Below are 6,000 nucleotides of genomic sequence, written 5' to 3'. Positions count from 1 at the left end.
GCTGACCATTATGGATTGCACTTGGTTTCCTTTGCACACAGCATGTATGTATTTCAATCTGACTCTGTGTCAGGGCACTTGGTGGATTCTTTGAAGTCTTCATTTGTAGGACTCTCTCTCCTGCTATTCCCTTGAATGGACAGGTATACCCTTTGGCTGGGCACTTAGAATCCCCACCTCCTCTCCCCTCCAACAGGCTGTCCCAGGTGGGGTTTAAGAAACCCAGCAGGCTCTATCCGATGGCTCACATGTGGTTCAGGGAAGCCCTGATCAAGCCTTGGCTGTGACAAATCCTTGGAGTGCAAAGAGTCAAGCACAGCTGCTTCTCCTGGCCCTTCCCACAGACCAGGATGCTCGCAACCACAGCTTCTCTGCCTTCAGATGCCTCAGGCATATGACAGAGTCCTCTGTGCCCTACAAACTGCAGAAAGCACATAATGAGCTTCCCAGGTGGTTCCATGCAAGTTCCTCTCACTTGATTTGAATAAAACAAGGGGAAAGGACTTCCTTTTCTCTCTCCACCTCCCTGTGACTTGCAGGACACAGATGACTCATCAAAAAACTATCCCCTCTCTTAGCCTCTTTAAACATCTTGTATAAAGTGATCAGCTAACGATCTAAAAAAATATCTGGACACCTCCTTCATACGTCCAGTGTAGGTATTTAGTGCACCATGGTGGAAAATGGGAGTCCCCTTTAACATTCTCTTGCAACCACATCTCAGCCTTTATCTTATCCACCTGTAACCAGATCAATTCAGAGGGAATAACATGAGCAGAGTAGACACTGAAAATCCAGAGCACCTGAGTAGGCGTCTAGAATTGCCCGTGGCCGAATTCTAGGGCAGAGGAGAAGTCATCTTAAAATGAACCTTTTGTTGAAATGCTGCTTGGTGGCTTTTAGCTCTGACACAGACTCAGTTCTTGGATCCTCTGAGCCTTGCTCCTCCTCCAAGGTGACATGCTTCAGCCAGGCTGTGGTGACAGTTGCTGAAGAAGAAGCTCCACTATGGGCTCTGTCGGGCTGGACAGGGCTAGGTTAGCCATGCAAAGGACTCCAGTTTTGTCCTATAGGACTCAGGGACTCTGGGGAGGTTTTTAAGCAGAGGAACATTATAATCTGACCTGTGTGTAAGAAGGATGGCCCTGACTGTGATGTCTTTACCTTTACCTTATTAAGCCTGGGCACTTTTTTTTTTAACATTTGCTTGTGGGGACTGCAACAATCCCAGTGGACATTTTTTCTGTCCCTAACATGTCTTAGTTTGCATAACAAAACTCCACAGACTGAGTGACTTAACAACAGAAACTTATTTTCTCATAGTTTTGGAGACTGGAAGTTCAAGATTAGGGTGCCAGTATGGTTGGTTCGTGGTGAAGGCTCTTTTCCTGGTGTGTAGACAGCTTCTTTCTCACTGTGTCCTCATGTAACCTTTGCTCGCTGTGTGCATGCAGAGAGAGCGCAAGCTCTGGTCTCGCATCCTCTTCTTTTAAGGACGCTAATTATACCACTGCTTTTGTGCCCTTATTTAACCTTAATTACTTCTGTGAGGGCCCTTTCTCCAAATACAGTTATACTGTTGGTGGGGGGTAGGGCTTCAACAAATGAAATTTGGAGGACAAACAGTCCATCACAATACTCAATAGATTTTTTAAAATAATTGGGAATATCCAGCTCTTAAAATGTTCCAGGGGCTTAAATGCAGTGCAGCCCCATGACGTCAATCAAGGTGCAATAATTAATCAGCAGGTAAACGCAAGATCTCTTTTAGTCCAGCTGTTGACCAACTTTGATTTTCTTCTTTAACCTGTCTTGACTGTCAGTTTATCCCAGTTAAATCTGTGCTACTTGAATTTCCCCAGAGATTCCTATTTACTCTCCTCCATCTGACTCTGGGAGCTTATCAGGCCCAGAGTTCAAATTCTGACTTTGCAAGGGATCCCTGTGAGTCCTGTGTCCTTTCCATCCCTGCTCCTGGAGCATCCCGAATTGCGTCAGATGCCCCTGTGCCTGGTCTGTGGACGTGAAATCTGTGGGAAAGCTGGCTGTCCTGTTCTGATGGGAAACAATTACTCATGAGTCTCTGTGCACTGGTTGGGATGTGCCACCTCAGAGGAGGAGCTGCCCTACAGGACTCGAGAAAACTGAGTCTGTGTCAAAGTAAAAACAGCCAGCCAGCATTTCCAACAGAATGTCATTATGAAGTGGATACATGTGGAATTTAAGTAAGCAAGGGTGAAATAAATATTTTATAAATATTTTTATTTCAGTTATGTTAGTATATCCTGTTGGCTTTTTTTCTTTCTTATTCCCACCTTCTTCATTCATTCCCTCTTTCTTTTCCTTCCTTCCTTTCTTTCTTCTTCTCTCTCTTTTTCTTTAAAAAAAAAAACCAACAATAGTTTTGGTGGACTTTAAAAATAAGTTGCAATCTCTGCAGTTTTTTTTTTTTTTAATTTCTTATTTTTTGGCCACACCACACAGTATGTGGGATCTTAGTTTCTAGACCAAGGGTTGAACCCAGGACTGCTGCAGTAGAAGCACAGAGTCTTAACCACTGGGCCATCAGGTAAGTCCTAATCTCTGCAATTTCGATAGCAAACACTGGCTATGTATTATGAAGTGCACTTGACCCATAATAAATTCTAAGATTTAGTCCTCCTGTCATTTTTTGTACAGTTTATTGAAAATACTAAATAGCCATATGATTACAAAAGCATACATTTCTAGGATTAAAAATTTGAAAAATTCAAATAAGCATAAAGATAAACTCAGTTACAAACAGAAATAACCATAGTGAACATAAACATTTGCCTGCCTTGTTTTTGGTCCATACATATAATGCATTTACCATTCGGTCATGTTTCCAACAATTATTTGTTGACCTCTCTCAAGGAACTTACCTTCTAGTGGGAAACTAGACAAGAAATAAAGTCTCAGGTAGTGATGAACTCTATTATAAAGATAAGACAGAATGATATGATAGAATTCATAATCAGAAGACTTGTGAAGACCTAAGGAAAAAACACTTTAAGCAAAAGGAACAGCTGGTACAAAGCCTTAAAAACACGAGTACCCTTTATCCAGTCATTTCACCTGAGATTTTGCATAGTACAAAAAAATATTATGTGTGTATATATATGTATGTGAATATGTGTGTGTGTGTATATATATATGTATATAAAGATGGTTGCACTGTTGTTTATAGTAACAGATGGCTATATTCAATCTAATTGTCAATAGGAACAGGTTAAATATTCATGGTGCTTCCATGAAATGAAACACTTTATAGTTGCTAAAAATTGAGTGGCTCTCTCTTTATATACTGATATGGAAAGCTCTCTAAATATGCTTATTTATTAAAATGGGGTTGTATTATATACACATCTTACAAACTTTTCAAGTAATACCTGAAAAACCTTTTTCCATGTATTTAAATACTCTTCAGTAATGTCATAGGTAATACTGCATGGTCTCGCTTTGGATGGACCATGGTTTAATTGTCAGTCCAATATTGGGGGTGAGAGTCCTACAAGCAGAGCTCAGGACACAAATAAGAAAATCATGGTCTCAGTGGGTGTATGGTAAATTATTCAATGAAAATATGAAGAAGGTATTTAGGAAGCATGCTCATGCTCAGTTGCTTAGTCGTGTCTGCCTCTGCAACCCCATGGACTGTAGCCGGCCAGGCTCCTCTGTCCGTGGGATTTTCCAGGCAAGAACACTGGAGTGGGTTGCCATTTCCTTCTCCACTAGGAAGCATAGAGGAACACTGAATTCTGCCCTGGGATGCCTGGCAGAAGGGTCAGGGACAACTTCCCAAAATGATGCCACTCAGTTGAGGGGATTTCACTTGACCTGACCTGTTTATCTACCACTCCACAATTGCCGGAAGGGTAGCCATCCTTCTGCCCCTAAAGCACTGAAATAATCCTTCCCCATTTTTTAATAAAGCCAAGCCTTAGTTACCGCCTAAGTAGGCTGACCCTAAATCCCAGTTTATCCAGGGTTGTTCCATTTACACCTATTGTCCCTATGTAGTAACGCTCCTTTTCATTCTCAGTCATGTCCCAGCTTGGTTGATAAATGACAAGGCACCCCATCTAATCCTCTTCCTCCCAGCCTTAATCAATCAAAGTTCAGTCAAAGGAAACTTTATGAAAGAATTGAATTTTAAGGGAAGATAATAATAATTATCAGCAGCTTCATACATCCCATGCCTCATTCCTCTGTACCCTGTCTTTTTGCCCCAGGATCAATCTCTTCTAACTCTTAACTATTTCTTATGTTTAGCACCATTTCTTTAAATAATACGCTACTTAATTTTACCATTTCATATCTCCTATTGACTTCTGCTGTAGAATGATTTGTTTCCCTCTAAAATTTATATGTTGAAGTACCAACTCCTAATGTGACTATGTTTGGAAATAGAGTCTTTATACAGTAATTAAGGTTAAATGAGGTCGTAAGGGTGGAGCCTGATCGGATAGGATTAGTGCTCTTGTAAGATGAGGAAGAGACAGAGTGCTTTCTAAGAGTATTCACAGAGGAAAGGCCACAGGAGATCCCAATGACAAGGTGGCTGTCCTCAAGCCAACCAGGAACCAAACTGGCCCATACCTAGATCTGGGACTTCTCTGTCTCCAGAACTGTCAGAAATAGATGTCTGCCATTTAAGCCAGCCAGTCTGTGGTATTTTGTAATGGCCGCCTGAGTAGACTAAGAACCTCCTACTGTGAAGAAGAGACCTTAGCTTCTTCCTACAATTTCCCTCCACACACACACACACACCCATCATACATACACAAAACATCTCATGCACAAACACACACACAGTACACCCCATATATATGAATAATGCACACACTTGTACACATTCACTCACACCTCACATGTACCTCACACACACACAGCCCTTATGTACACATACATTCAGACATGCTTCACACTCACACTCACTTTTCACACACATCTCATATATACCTCACATACTCACACATGCATCTCGTACACACACACCCCTCACCCAGCCCATATTCACACATACACACACACCCTTGTCTTCTCCCCACCTTCTCCTGTTTCTTACCTAGTGTTGGCTTCTGTCCCATTCTCTTTGTCTTTGATGGTTTATGTGTAATGGGTTCTTAAATCTTTTCCCTGACACATTAGTGGGATTTCAGGATGGTGATCACGTCTTCCACCCGCCATGCTTAACCAGAAGCTTATATCACTTATCTTTCCCCCGCATGTGCCCCTAATCCACTCTCCACTCATCGCCTCTGCTGATTTGCCAAGAAATGTTCCTGAAGAAGCACTCATGTCTCCACTGTCCTGACATGCAAGCCTCTATGACCGTAAGCTGGCTTCCTCAACCTTGGTGATTTCCAGCCCTTGAACTCTGGCCAGTCGGTGTGGCCTAAGTTCTCCTTCAGGACTCCTTAAGCTCAGCTTCTGTAGATAAAATATCTTTATGATATGGGTTCACTCCCAGTTATCATTTCAGAGAGGCATGTGAAAGTGTTTTTTAAAACTGCATGGGGGCACTGTTCAAATAGAAGCATTATTATTATTAACATTAACAAAGTGAAAAATGCATAAACTTTTAAATTATGCCACCAAGATAGTACCCTCAGCACTTAAATAAAATACTTACTTATTTGGTTGCACCGGGTCTTAGCTCTGAACTCTTATGGCATGTGCAATCTAATTCCCTGACCAGGGATCAAACCTGGGCTCCCTGCATGGCGAGCACGGAGTCTTAGCCACTGGACCAACAGGAACTCCCAACCCTCAGCATTTTTAATCATTGGACCTCAGACTGCTTTCCCTCCACAGCATTCAGCTATGGAAATATTCTCAACATTGGTTTCCAGGACACAATGCAGAGAAGACCCACTCCATGTGTTAAATGAGTAAATCATCAGGTCCATCTAAGGCCGCTGATTCCTCCTAGCTCACTCTTCTCATTCTGTAATGACCATGCTAATTCTGATCGGC

The 6,000-nt window shown here is 42.0% G+C and overlaps 1 long non-coding RNA gene across 2 annotated transcripts in view; it reads left to right on the top strand.

The window, feature by feature from the left end:
* The first annotated feature begins 2,480 nt into the window (after positions 1–2,480).
* Positions 2,481–6,000, top strand: part of LOC138416655 (uncharacterized) — a 46,127-nt gene continuing 42,607 nt past the window's right edge. For both annotated transcript variants that reach the window (XR_011247795.1, XR_011247794.1), the window contains exon 1: positions 2,481–2,569. This is a non-coding gene — a long non-coding RNA (uncharacterized lncRNA). The remainder of the gene's footprint in view (positions 2,570–6,000) is intronic.

This window comes from Ovis canadensis, chromosome 12 (assembly GCF_042477335.2).
Source record: "Ovis canadensis isolate MfBH-ARS-UI-01 breed Bighorn chromosome 12, ARS-UI_OviCan_v2, whole genome shotgun sequence".
NCBI lineage: Eukaryota > Metazoa > Chordata > Mammalia > Artiodactyla > Bovidae > Ovis > Ovis canadensis.
This window is presented reverse-complemented; position numbering and strand designations above follow the sequence as displayed.